Consider the following 15,006-nt stretch of genomic DNA (forward strand, 5'->3'; position numbering starts at 1 on the left):
AAAATACGAGGTTGAGAAACTGGCGCGGTCTATCGTTCTCTCGAGGGTAGAGAGCACTCTCTTAAGCCGTGGTAGGCACCCCATCTAGTGATGGCGTCACGATAAAAAAATACCCTTGATAGCCTTGGCGAAGCATCAAGTATTCAGCTATCGATAAGATTTGAATTACACTACGAACTCGTTTATTGAGTTCAATTTCGACTGCGGCCACGCTGGATGGATCTTTTTATTATTATTATTCTATTGCATATAAGAAAAGGTATTCGATGTTGCTCGGGAGTCACATTCTTAATAGTCCAGAATTATATTTGGTAAATGGTTTACGTAGCCAATCTGTACGTGCATGTGTATTCGTCTAAAATATGATAGCGCTTATCATATTTTCATTCATTTTTATCATTTTTGCGTTGTGTTCTTTTTTCATTCATTATTTTGTTCATTTTTCATTCATTAGTTCATTCATTTATTTCATAATCATTTTTTTTCATTTCTTTTTATTCATTTTTATGCAATTTTTCCTTCACTAATATTCCACTCATTTATTTTCATTCATTTTTATCATTTTTGTTGCTTCGTTTCATTCATCATTTTGTTCATTCTTCATTAATTTGTTCATTCATTTTTTTCATTCATTTATTTCATAATCATTTTTATCGGCTTTTTTTGGCAATTTCTTTGTTCATTTTATGCAATTTTTCGTTCATTAATATTCCATTAATTTATTTTCATTCATTTTTATCATTTTTGTTGTTGTTATTTTTTTCATTCATCATATTGTTCATTCTTCATTCGTTTGTTCATTCATTTTTCCATTTATTTCTTAATATTTTTTTTCATTTCATTTCATATAATTTTTCGTTCATTGATATTCCATCCATTTATTGAATCATTTTTAATTATTTTTTTTAATCCCTGTTCATTCGTTTTGTCATTCCTGTTTTATTCAGTTTTTTATCATTCATTTTTTTTCGTCCAGTTTTTCATTTATTTATTCATTTTTTTTTTCGGCGATTTTTATTCATTTTTACATTACATTTGTTCATACATATTTCTTTGGTTAACTTTGCTATACATTTTTCATGATATTAACCCAAAAAATGTTGCATATTCTATACTAGACTAAACTTGATCCGTTGGATCAGTATATATTAAGGCTAGCTATGGAATAGTGAGTATCTTAATTATGACAAAAGTATGCGCGCTTGCGAGTACAACTATGGCCACCACTTTAACCATAAAAGAATTGCATTGCTTAATATCTGGAAACTACTTATTTGGAGAAAATTTAAATGCGATAGTCGTTTTCATCATACCCGAAAACCCGTAGAAGTCGCCATTTTAAAGGAAAATGTTAAGGTCGAAACCAAGTTAAAATTTGCCAAATCTATTTTTATATTTGCTTAAAAAAGTTACATTATATAATGCTTGTTGGTCATCCGAACCTTAAAATTTGTCTGGCGTCACTTCCGTCGAATGGCTTTGTAAATAAAAAAGTGCGACTCTAAACGAAAGCACTTATCACAAGTTAACGGCTTTGTTGTTGTAATGCTAAATGTTTTGCGTTTGTTTTAGCGTCTAAAATTGTAGTATAAAAAGTGAATTTAAAACGTTTTAAACTGTTTAAAAAATGAAAATGAAAGAAAGTTTGTTCTTTTCGTTTAACTGTTTGATAACGATTCCAACTTGCAATTAAAAATATAAATAAAATTCGTAAAATGCTGATGAAAAAAAAACAAAAGGGATTTAGTTTTGTTTTTATTTGCATATTTTAAACCCGAAAAAATTTTCGATTAAAAGAAAAAATCTTCATGGCTTTGTTTTCATGTAATACGCATGTACAGAATTTTTCAAACCGGATGGTCCATTTAAACGCCTGAGCAAGCAAGCTGGTCTGAGTTTCATAATTATATAGATAGAGCTGGATTGATTAGACGACGTGCTGGTCGGGAGAAAGAAATTCACTGTTTTGGTGATATACGAAAAAACAAATTGCTCAAAAGAAATAATGGTAAATATACAGTTGATAGCTGGTATAACTTATGGCTAACAGCAGATCATTTACACGCCGCGTTGTTCAGGGGAAACAACTACACTTTGTTTTGTCATAATTATGTATACAAGAAATTATACTTAGCTATGCCCAGGTTCAATAATATAAATAATACAGTAATTACGATTGCAAAGTTGTGTATTATAGTCCAAAAATTGCTCAATATCTTACATAGAGCAAGTGCGTTCAAACGCTGCGTTGTCCAGGAGAAAACACTTCATTGTCTTTTTGTTTTCCAGTTGTACACAGGAAAAGGTACTCTGCGTTGCGCGAATGCTATAACAGTAAGATTACAGTATTATATTTGGTAAGTGGTATAGGTCAATGTAACGTTAGTAACATACTAGATAGAACAGGTATGTATAATCGCAGCGTTGCCTGGGATCAATAACTCCACAGTTGTTAGTGCTGCCTAATAGACTGTACGTTACCCGGGAGTAATAGAATAATAATACGCAATGACATTTCTTAAGTGATATGTATTAATCCAAAATGCTCAATATTGTAAATGAGCACCTGTATTTAATTGCCGCGTTTCCCGGGAGGAAGAACGTCACTGTCGATTGTCATACTGTTGTATACAAGTAAATGTACCAGGTATTGGCCAAGAACCGTTATAATAAAAATAGAGAATTAAATTTGATAAGTGGTATATTTTATGAAAAAAAAAAGTTCTCGGTTTCTTAGTTAGAGCAGGTGCGTTTAAGCTGCGCATTAACTTGGATAAAGAAACACATTGTGTTTTAGGCTATTTTCGTCGTTGTACGGGAACCATAATATTAATATTGCAGCATTAGATTTAGGCATCGAATAAAAATGTGCCGTATATCATAGGTAGAGCAGGCGTGTTTAAACGATTCCTTTCCCTTTCAATAACCAGACTGCGATTAAAGCTTAGTTAGAGTGTTACATCATAGAGGAAAATTCGATGTTACCTGGGAGAAACAAAATAATAATACAGTATTATCTTTGATAAGCGGTATCTGTTAATTTAAACTGCTCGATATCCTTGATAGAACGGGTTTGTTTATACGCTGTATTATCCTGGACTAATCATTCCAATGTCTTTAAATTGTTTTGTTACACTGTTAGTTATTTGACGAGAAACTCGATGTTGCCCGGGAAGCATTAAATAATAATAATACCATATTACATTTCGTAGATGATATACGCTAATTCAAAAGTGCCCAATACCTTAGATAGAGCAAGAGTGTTTTATAATACGAAAGTAATAATTTTAAAACTGAAACTCTAGTAAATGAGCTACATCATCACTATTATTATTGTTATTATTGTTATTATTATTATTATTATTATTATTATTATTATTATTATTGGCTCACGAGGAGCTTTAACACAGGTCATCAAAGGTGTCTCCTGCGCTGTTCCCACGAAGATGAGTGACAACAAGTCTCTTCAGATTTCTAGTACTCTCCACATCTTTCGATAACATTTGCAATTGAATTTGCGTTATCGCAACAGCCGCTTACCATTGATTTCTCGCTGGCAGCGCCCATTGGTCTCCACTGGAATTTGAGTGGCAATAAGCCTCCCCAAGGTCCCAGTTCTTTTTGCACTTGTCCAGCGCAAGTCTGGTCATCGCTCTCCCTGGTCTTTCCATCCTCCTTGACCCTTCTTGGCTATTTTGTAGCACTCTTTGGGGGGGTGATGATGGGGCAATGGGATAGCGAACTTATAGATATGCAGCTTCCATGTTCTTGCTTCCATCTAATGCTTGTTCATGTTTTGTCTCTGCAGCATCTCGTCTGGACTGCACATGTGGCTCATGTGTATTAGTTTCCGCATTCCTTAATATTTCATCTGTTTTCATTATTTTATTCGTTGTATCTATTATTATTATTATTATTATTATTATTATTATTATTATTATTATTATTATTATTATTATTATTAAAACAAAAAAGGAATACGTTGGGTGGAGAAAAAAGGTAGGAAAGAGAGCTAGGGACGAGAAAAGTAGAGAGTTGAATGAAGAGAGAAAGAAAGCAGAAATGTCAATAGATGTATGTTGCACTTTTCTTCCATTTTTATTTTGTTTTATTATGGTGCCGGGCATTTCCGAGTTGCCCTGTAAGTTATATTTAAATACTGGTGCGCGTGTGCAGCTCGCTATTGCTTCGTAAGGTTCATTACCTGAAATACTTGAAAGCAAAATGTTAAAGAAAATGTTAATGCTCAGAATTTTCATTCGTAAGTTTTTTGTGCACACACGTATAGCATTTATTCATATAGATTTTAACACTTCTTTTTAATTTTCATACAACTTTATTGGTCCCCCGACAAAAGGAGGGTGGACCTGTAAATTCACCCTTGTCTGTTCATCCGTGCGTCTGTCCGCACTTTTCTCAATAACTACGCCTTGGAATTTTTTTGAAATTTTGCACAAACATTAAACATGATATGAGTAAAAAACGTAACAGGTGTGAATTTCGGGTTAAAATGGCTAAAATTGACATTTTTGCGTTTCTTAAAAAAAATTGATGCTTTGGATTTTTATAAAACTTTTTGAAAAGTTTTAACTAACTGATTTCTGTATACTTTTGTTTGTCTATACTTTGAGATAACTTTTAGGTGTGCCCCAGGGCCTCTTTTAGGGCTAATAAATACACTCCATTTTTGGGACTATTTTACCATATTTGTCCACAATTTTCTGTGTATGTCTATTTAGCAGTTTTGTATGGTGCTGAACTCAAAGTTAAATATGTTAAGGCCTTGGGGACTTTTGAGGCTAAATGGGGAAGGGTCAAATGATGGACTTAGTCATTTCTTTTTTCGCATAGTGCAGAACTTTAATTTACATATGTTAAGGCCTAAAACTGCACTGTTTGTTAATTTTCACCCGGATTTGACGTCTTGGGCTAAATAGGGGGGGGCTCAAATGCTGAACTTAGTCATTTTTATACCTCGTTCACTGTGCACCGACGGGAGACCATGCATGGTTTACTTGTTTGTCTTTATTTGGATTTTGTTGAAAGCAATATCTTCCGCTGCTGATAGTAATGATAAAATAAAAACATATTGATTTTAAAATACAAGTGAAATAAAAATATATTGATTTTAAAATACAAGTAAAATTAAAATATATTGATTTTAAAATGCAAGTAAAATTAAAATATATTGATTTTAAAATACAAGTAAAATTAAAATATATAGATCAACTCCAAAAGTATTTTTGTTAGCGTTTTAGAAAGTATCTTCACATTTAACTTGTGTTTTACTTTAACTTGAAAAAAATAGCAACTCTATAGTTTAATATTTAGAGTTATAAAATAATCGAAAGCACAATCGGTAATTTTATCGGGATCGGGAATTTAGTACGGACTCGGTAATTGTATCGGAATCGGTACTTTAGTACAGAATCGGTAATTGTACCGGAATCGGGGAAAAAATCGGGGGTTGCCCATCACTAATAGTTAGGTTTTGCTATACAGGCTATCATTGTGAAGAGGATTGGTTTATTTCTGACTTACCTTAGATGCATCTAAGAGAGAATACCAACGGGCACGTATTTGGCAATTTTTTCGTAACCGACCAAATTTTATTTTCGCGCGGGTGGAGGGTAATGAAATACTTTTCGGTTTTGTGCTACATTTTTCTGCTGTATGAATCACGTGACTAAAGATAGCGCACGTTTATGACGAATATGAGTAACACGCATCTATTTATTTCATCTATCTACCTGTTTGCCTGCGGACTTATTGAGATTCATTAGAGCTGACCTCGTCAGAGATGTGTTAAGACTAACTTCTATACATTAGTTGTATGTAGCGGAAATTGTCACACAAAAAGAAACAAAAGCAAAACTTTTTTTTTATAACAACGACGAAAGCATTTATTTTATTAGCTATACTGTTCGGTATAAGTAGAAGATAGTTGGACGATGTTCAAATGAAGAAAAGAAGAAAAGATAAATAGTTCTTTGGGTCTGAGCAAGTTTGTTTATCTGTTAATTATAAAATTACTTTATTTCATAATAAAATCATTTTAATGAATTACTGATATCAATCAAAATATTGCATATATATAGAAAAAATAAGATGATAAAATTACAAAGTTTAAAACATTAATTTATTTGAAATGATTTAAAAATAGTTATGCAATCTGTCTTTTGGGCGTCTCCTCTGATGGCAAAAAAAAACCAAAAAAAAACGATATTTTAGTTATCTATTTTATTTGATTTTATTTAAAGTAATATCTCTTGCTGTCGATGCCTGAGTGTCCAAAAAGCAAGAACAGCAAGAAAGGCGAGCAGACGTCTTTCATTATTGTTTACAGAATCACCTCTGCTGACCGACGGTGATTCCTAAATAGGTAGTTCTTAAGGAGAGAGATGAAATCAATGCTCGTTTAAGCTGACTGGTCAGTGTGTAACCAAATCACCTAGCAGGCATATTTCTTTGCATGAGAAAGTAAGACTTTATTATTAATGACTGCCAAAGATTTAATAGGAATAAGTTCTTCTAGATTGTCCCGAGGAGGATTCATAGTTATTTTAATCTTGTTAGGTGTTTCCTTGGCGGAACATGAAAACCTGGATATACTTTTTTTCTTAACTCTGAATCTTAGTAAGATTTAAACCATGATTAACGGACAGAATTATATGGATTCCTTAATTTTGAGATCATTGAAACATATTTTAAATGGGCTCCAACTTATAAAAACAAAAAAAAACTTACCACTTTTCAAATCTAAATCCGTAATAAATGTAAGCTGTATTTTAGCATAGTTCACTTTGTAACAGAATATTTTGATTAATTTTACGCATTTCTAAGACCGATATCCTCCACTTATAAAAAAAAAGCTTCCATGCTACTGTCAGCTTAAGAATAATTGATTTTTAACCTTATTTTCATACAAAACATTGGGCACTGCCATTTATGCACAAGGAGCTATTATGAACGCAAAAGTAATAAAGCCACCATAATTGGAGCGTTTTTCAGTGTAATGCATGTTCATATGCCGTTAAAGTTTTGTATGTTATTACAGTTGGAAAAACAGGGAGCAGTAAGGGAATTCTAGAAAGAGGCTTTCAGAGTTTAAAATCTTTCGGCATCTATGGACCTCGAAGGCGGTTGTTTTGTTGCAGGAAATATTAATGTTGAGGGGGGTAGGTATAATTACAGAAAGTTCATCGGAGCACATCTTGTGAAATATTAATGTTGAGGGGGGTAGGTATAATTACAGAAAGTTCATCGGAGCACATCTTGTGAAATATTAATGTTGAGGGGGGTAGGTATAATTACAGAAAGTTCATCGGAGCACATCTTGTGAAATATTAATGTTGAGGGGGGTAGGTATAATTACAGAAAGTTCATCGGAGCACATCTTGTGAAAGTACTTGTAAAACAAGCATATGTGTGTAACACTGAGGCGATGTGACAGGGGCCTTGAACTTGGCAGACAGTGCGGGGCCTATTTTCAGGACAGATGTAACAACGGTACTTTTTGCTTCAGAAAATAGTGGCTTTATAAAGATGTAGAGTACTGGTTAGTTCTTTTTTTTTAAATCCGTTTTTAACCTTGTAAGTCACAGTCTTTTCTATAAGTATTATGATATTTGTGCTTGGGAATTGTCAAATTTATTTTCTGCTTACTTTGTCGCAGCTCGATTAACTACATCAATTCGCTTGTTTGATTATTGTAATACAGCATTCTATTCCACTAGCTTTTTCTCAAGAACCGCATGCTTGTGGAACTGTTTTTCCTTGTCTATAGCCTTAAGCTTTCCAAGAGTAAGGCCAATAAAATTCTCCTGTCTTGGGTTAGTCATCTTTTGTTCTTGTTATCTCCTTACATCAAGTGGCTCCATGTATTGTCTGGCACGATTTTCGTAATAAAAATAATAACATAACTGATTTATATAGGTATACTAGCAGTTCAGTTTGGCTTTGTTCGGACCCTATGTACTGTTCATGAATTTATGTGCATATGTATATATTAAAAAGTTTGACTCATGTCCAGATAACCTACATCTAAAATTTCAAGTGTTAAGATTCAAAATTGACGGAGGAGTTTGGTAGAATCTGAAAAGGTCAACTTTGTAAACTTTGACCTCTGAGCAGTCCAATTTTCGCGCCAAAACTGATTAAAAGCTTGCTGCATGTCTGAATACCCTTTATGTAAACTTTAAAATGTTTAGACCTAAAATTTTCTGAGTTCTCTAAAGAGACCGCAAGGGTCAAGTCTTTCGATCTTTGACCTCTTGGCAACTCAAACTTTTGGCCAAAAACCGATTTAAAAGCTGTCCCTATGTCTGAATACGCTTTATGCAAAATCTCAAATGTTTAGACCAAAAATTGGCCGAGTAATTTGGTAGACACTGCACAGGTCAATTTATTTAAAACTTTTACCTTAATTTTGACCACTTAACATTTATTGTTTTGGGCTGAAATCAAATTAAAAAGTTTGATCCATACCCAAGTTACCTACATCTAAAATTTCATGTGTTTAGATCCAAAATTGGCGTTGAACTTTGACCCCTTGATAGGCGAATTTCTGTCTGCAAACCGATTAAAATGGTTTTCCCAAATCTTAATACCTCTTATGTCAAATCTCGAGTCTGTAGACTGGAAATTGACAGAGTAGTTTGGTAGGGAAATGTCCATACACATACAATTTCACTTTTATAGATATATTCTGGTTCAATGTATTATAAAACTATCCTAAGGATTGTCTTCAAACTTCCTGGAACTGTTGTCCAAATCGAGCCTGAAATGGCGAAGCCTTATCTACGTAGATAGGTGGAAATTAGTTCGGTGAATTATAGATACGGTTGTGCATTGGTTGTTTCATTTTATTGTTCGTTCAAATCAAAACGCCCCCAGTTGTCATTTTGGATCTGTCAAATGTCAGCGCATTTATTTTCAAGACGTAAAGTGAATCCGGTTTTTGGATGAGACATTAAAGCCTGTCGCTATTCTGACAGGAACTGTTTGTAACATCTGAGTGTCAAACCGAAAGAATTGAATTTGGCGGAGTAAAAGAAAAAAAATTACAGGGGATGAACAGTGAACAGTTTTAAAGAAAAGGAGAAGGAAAGAAAAAGATAAAGAAAGGAGAAGTGAAATAAGGAAATGGGGGAAAAAAGAAGATGGAAAGAGAGAAAGGAGGAGAGAGTGAATGAAGATACTAAAGATCGATGTAATAATATTGATTTAAAAAAAAAAAAAACAAGACAAGGAAGAAAAACAAAGAAAAGTAACCAACGAAGAAAAAGAATAAATCTATTAAAAAACAAAGCCGATAGCCATTAGCCGCGTGCTCTCGTGTAATGAATGAATGCCTGAATGTAGGATTGACATGAAATTCTTAAAGATAAACTAAAATGACCGAAAAATGGGCTGAAATGACTTAAATAAATAAAAAGTGACTTAGAATGACTTTAATGAACTTAAGGATGAATTGAATGACCTTAAGAATGACTTGAATGCTTAAAAAATAACTGGAATCCTTCAAAAACAAATTGAATGATCTGGAGAATGACTTGAATGGCTTTGAAACTGACTGGTTATAAAGTGGGTGATCATTTTACATTAAATTAATAAAGAAAAGTTACCCCCCTCACTTGATGTCACAATAGGTACAGCATGTAGTAAGAACAGATACTACACTTTGATCTTGGCGAAAATGCCAAGAAAAGGGTCTTTATTTGCTCCCCACCGAGCAAATTGGGCACAAGGCCGATTTTTAATGTGAGGAGTGAAGGGGGAAATGGGGACCAACTCACCGGGGAGTAGGGGAGCTGGATAGTGACAATTGGTATGAAGGGTTTCCCCTATATTAATCAAGGTCTTATATGTGGGGCCGCCCCCACATATGGTCTTTGCTTGCAGTATCTGCCGGAACAGATATTACACTTTGATCCCGGCCCGAAGACCAAGAAAAAGCTTTAAAAGCTAAGAACAGCATCTATTAACAACAGACCTTTGATCTTAACCAAAAAGGTCAAGCACGAAAGTGTTACGGACAGACCGACCGACCGACCGACCGACCGACGGAGTGACTTATAGAGTCGCTTGCACGCGACTAAAAACCGAGCAAGAAGAAATACAACAACGATGAAGAAAAGAAGTAAATTACAAAAGACAAAAATAAAGTCTTCCTCAAAATAAAATACGCATCAAGTGCGCTTGAAAGCCAAATCACAACGTAATATTAGGAAAACAAATATTTTACTTATTTGAAATTTATAACATAAATATATTTCGAAGCTAAACTCCATCTTCAGTATGTTGTTTTCTTTTTTTTTCTTTCCTTCTTTCTTTCCATGTTGTAAAGCTAGAGAAAGAAACGTCTCGAAAGAAAGAGCCGCGCGTTGTATCTCAGCAGTTGTATTTTGAGATGTTCGAACTGTGCGTAGGCAACGCGAGAGTATATGGAACTCACACCCTTGACGAGAGTCTTTGTCAGTTTTACAATAGTAAACAAAACAATAGTTAACAATACAAACAATCTTTGTCAGTTTAGAAATAGTTAACAAAACAAACAATCGAATAAAAAATAATAATGTAACAAAAGTTAACAAAGGCAAAAATAAATTACTCTCCTACTTTTTTTTCTTTCAGCCAAAGATCACAGAAATAAAGAGACCCCTACTTAGGGCTCACACTTGGACTCTATATGAAAAACATAGATATTCGCGTTTTACATTAACGTTCCTTATAGAAATGGTTAGTGGAGTGAATAAAGAAGTTTAGAACATAATTTTCCTTTTCCTCAATTGACCATTTTAATATATTATATGTTTTTTTTTTATTTCTTGATTTTATTGGGTTCCAAGACATGAAGTCTTCTAGTCTTGTGGAGTATCCAGCTTCGTGTAGCTACTATAGACGATCTCACTTGGAGAAGGTGCACAATTCCTCGTAAAAAAAAACTGTTTGTTAGCCATGCCGAGGAAATCTTATTTGGGATTCGAATACTTTGTGACTTTGAATATTCAATAAGAGTTTACTTCTAGAGAAAAATATCCTCGTGACATGTAGTTCTAACAAACCCCTGTACTGAGGGACCTTATACACTCAAAGATAGTGTGTTTTAGGCATTCTAGTCCTCTCTTTTAAACATTCAGGCTTTAGTAACCATTCAAGTTTTCTCTAGTCTTAATAAGTTTTTCGGTGTCTTAACATATTTCAAAGCGATATTTAATTAAAAAGAAACCGAGTATTTACTCTGTTCAGTAAGAAGCAAAAGAAAACAATGCTAACCATAACAATTAAACAAGGATCCTTGACAATCGCATTAAAATCAAAAATTAAACAAAATACTAAATACAACATTACCTTTCGCACAATTGGTAACATTGAATATGTATCAAATTTAATGCGTAATCCTAACTTCTACCCAGTAGATCGTTGAACGCTATTCATGACATATATGTATGTTCGCTTAAAGAGACGTGAATATATCTAAATTCCCTTCCTTTCACTGCGGTTGTTGGGTTGGCCAAATGGTTTTAAACGTTCAGACAGAAGTGAAAATGCTGGATTTAGTCTAGGGGTTTCGAATGGTGTCTCCGCCAGAACAATCATTATCCATACTGATTATTATCAGGAAAAGTGAAACATATACTTATCTTAGCAAATATTTATCTTAATATATATGCATCAGGCTTATTGCGTAGATGTACATATAGCCAAGCAATGCTATTAACTAATCACATCCCTCGGTCTCATTACTCCTCACTAATTATTTATATCCTTTATCCAATGAGTGTCCTCTCTCTCTATCTCTCTCTCTATCTCTCTCTCTCTCTATCTATATATATATATATATATATATATATATATATATATATATAGTAATTTATAAAATATATATGGCGATTTTATAAATTACTAACTAGCTCTACCTACGTATTGAGCACTTTTGAAGTAAATACTTAAAGTTTACGCATAAATCTATACTTTCGTATATTAAATTTATGTGAGTAAATGAAGTAGTTATATATATATATATATATATATATATATATATATATATATATATATATATATATATATATATATATATTTAGAATAATGAAAGCAATAAATCTACTGGATTGCAAATCCAGTGATTATCAGTCTTACAAAATATTATTGAATGTAATATTTTATATAATAAAATCCCAGCTAAATGAAAATTGCTTAATATACTAGATAGAGCAAATATATCATAATTTAGGAGTTTAAATTTTATGATTTGAAACGGTTAAATTTCAAATCTTCACTTCAGAATGTACCATACAATTGGGATCTGAAGTTCAATATCCTTTTTGACTCTGTACCAATATCGAATTCCACGTGCTAAGAATTATTGGTGTGTTTGCTTTTAAAAATATTTGAAATTCGATTACGAAAGTAAATTAGATAAAACGAAGTGCATATTTTCATTCTCCAAGTGCTCGAGCTTTGCAGTACTTTCATACGACTTAACATTTGTTTAGTTTTGTTTTGTCTGACGCAAAACCGCATTATCGAGGTACCAAAAACTAATGAATATACGAACAAGTGCTGTTTCTTTTATTTAAAGTGCCACTTAAATTAATGATTTTTCTCAGTGTGTACTCCCTGACCCATTACAGTATTCGCTAATAATAATAATAATAATAATAATAATAATAATAATAACAACAACAACAGATAATAAATAAACGTGGATTTATAAGATCAAAGAATCCAACCTTGATCGCCCTTCGGGGCCCGTGGCGCAGTTGATAGAGACGTTGAATCTCTACAGTTCCACATGAACATTGTCTGAAGATAGCGGTTTCAATCCCACCCAAAGCGTGTCAGAGGTTTACTTGGCCAAAATGCGGTGAGACGACAACAACTACGGATGGCAGTGATAGCTGAGAATGCAGTTAGGAGATTTGAAGTTCCTATCCGTTGCGGTTACCACCTGACGAAGGCCAGAGGAATAGTTGGCCGAAACGTTGTGAATAAAACAAACCAATAAAAGATGAAAAACAACAACTAATAAAGATGAGAATAATAGTCCGAAATAAAAATAAATTAATATAATAATAATAATAATCGAGACAAATATGCATGGCAAGAAATGTTCAAATCAAATCTCAGTCGCACTCACATTACTCATCACTGGAATTTGCGAGATTGATGGGATGTTTGTTGTAAGACTCGGGCTATTTTGAAATGATGCTAGGATTGCAAATTAATTCACACTTTCAAAGCAAAGACAGCCAACATGCTTCCATCTGGTAGCAATGATATGAACTACAAAGCGTAAGTTACTCCGGCACCATTCCTATGTGTGAACATGTTTTAAATACATTTTAAACGGTGAAAATCACTAACGCCAATGGCTTTACTTTTGCGAGTAAGCATTACCTTTCAATATATTAAATTCAAATACAATATTTTCATGAAAAAAATACGTCCTAGGCTTATTCGTTTATCGAAGATGGATTGACACCGGCCCAGAATACGGTTATTCGTCTCACTCGTTGAACGTGAGGACCAAAGCGAAATGGAAGCGAAATTAAAACAGCATGGCGAATGAATGTGTCTTGATTTCGTATGATGTTGCTTATTTACCATAATGTTGACACATTTCAAGTATGTTTTTCTTAAGTTACATGCATAATACTAAATAGATTTTAACTCTGTATGATTCCTCGTTCATTAATACTTAAAAAAAAACAACAACAACAACATAAAACCAATTTTAATATCTATATGGAATTTTTTCTCTCAATCTGCTCTTGTTGCACCCATAACGTTTTCTCGCTACACATGCAAACATATACTTGCAGGAGAGTTTGAATTACCTACTAGACACGATCCTTGAGTATTTTCAGTCTCTCTATACAAGGGTTTGTCAAGACAACCAGACATAAGGATAGTTTATAAGTAAGTAAATTGATTTCAAGTCGAAATAATTCCTCATCTATTATATATTAAATAAAATTTACAACACAAAACCATCTTTAATGTATGTACAGATTTTTTATCGTATTCTGTCCTGGCTACAATCTTGAACGCTCACTCTTTGAGTCATAGCTATTTTGTTTTTAATTGAAAGCAATAAGAAATTATCCCGGTGTGTAATTAGATTTTTAGATGTCTTTTTGCAGTGACAGTTTCGTAATTTTAAAAATGGAGTTTGTAGTCTTTTGCATTCAAACTCTTCGAATTAATACTGAATTTAAAAAAAAAGAAAAGGAGACGATTATTTTATTTAAGGCAAAAATTTAGAATATCAGAAGTCGTTTCTTTTGTTCATATTTTTTCAACTTGTTTTCTAATTTAATTCCCACCTAAAAATATCATTTTGTTTTTAGAAAATACAAATTATTTTTTTCTTCCATGGTATTTTGCTGTTGTGTTATTGCGACTGTTTATCTCCTCACAGCAGAAAGTTGTGATACAAGGTTGGAAAGTAGGGTTTAGAAGGCGAACGCCTTAGAGGAAAGGCCAATCTTGCCTGTAAAAATGCTTCAGTAAGCCTGTCGACATTCACTGGTAGGGGTGCCTCAAGTAATTAGCAATAAACTAATCCTTTCCCAAAGAGTGGAAAGGCAAAAACTGAGAAGGGAAGACCTCCTAAAACTTCGCGGAACCATACGGACTAGCAATCTTAGCAAAGACCTAGAATATGTTGCCGTCAGGGTCGGGAGATAATCGCCGTGCCAGTGTCGCTCTGGATAAAAAATTTTTAGTAAGATTTTTAAAATATTTTATTTGTAACACGTATGCACACAGATAAAATTATCTGTATTAGTTGAACAACTATTTTCTTCTTGTTTCATAACGGTTCGGCCGATGTAACTTCTGACCTTCTTCAAGTGCATCATTTCGAACCAAGAAACCTTTATGCAAAACTTGGTAACCTATATTTCGAACGGAACACGTGGTAGATTGGTCTCGTCCCGTCGGTCATAACTGAGTAGACGTTCGAATTAATCATTAAGTTGTATTCCCTGACATATTACT

At 33.3% G+C, this 15,006-nt stretch overlaps 1 protein-coding gene and 1 pseudogene across 1 annotated transcript in view; both read right to left on the minus strand.

The window, feature by feature from the left end:
* The window catches only part of LOC145292065 (transcription cofactor vestigial-like protein 3), a 337,302-nt gene that overhangs the window by 183,327 nt on the left and 138,969 nt on the right, over positions 1 to 15,006 (minus strand). The gene's annotated exons all lie outside the window — the stretch shown is intronic.
* Positions 9,585 to 9,713, minus strand: LOC145292583 (U2 spliceosomal RNA; annotated as a pseudogene).

This window comes from Euprymna scolopes, chromosome 13 (assembly GCF_053919585.1).
Source record: "Euprymna scolopes isolate OS-2025 chromosome 13, ASM5391958v1, whole genome shotgun sequence".
NCBI lineage: Eukaryota > Metazoa > Mollusca > Cephalopoda > Sepiida > Sepiolidae > Euprymna > Euprymna scolopes.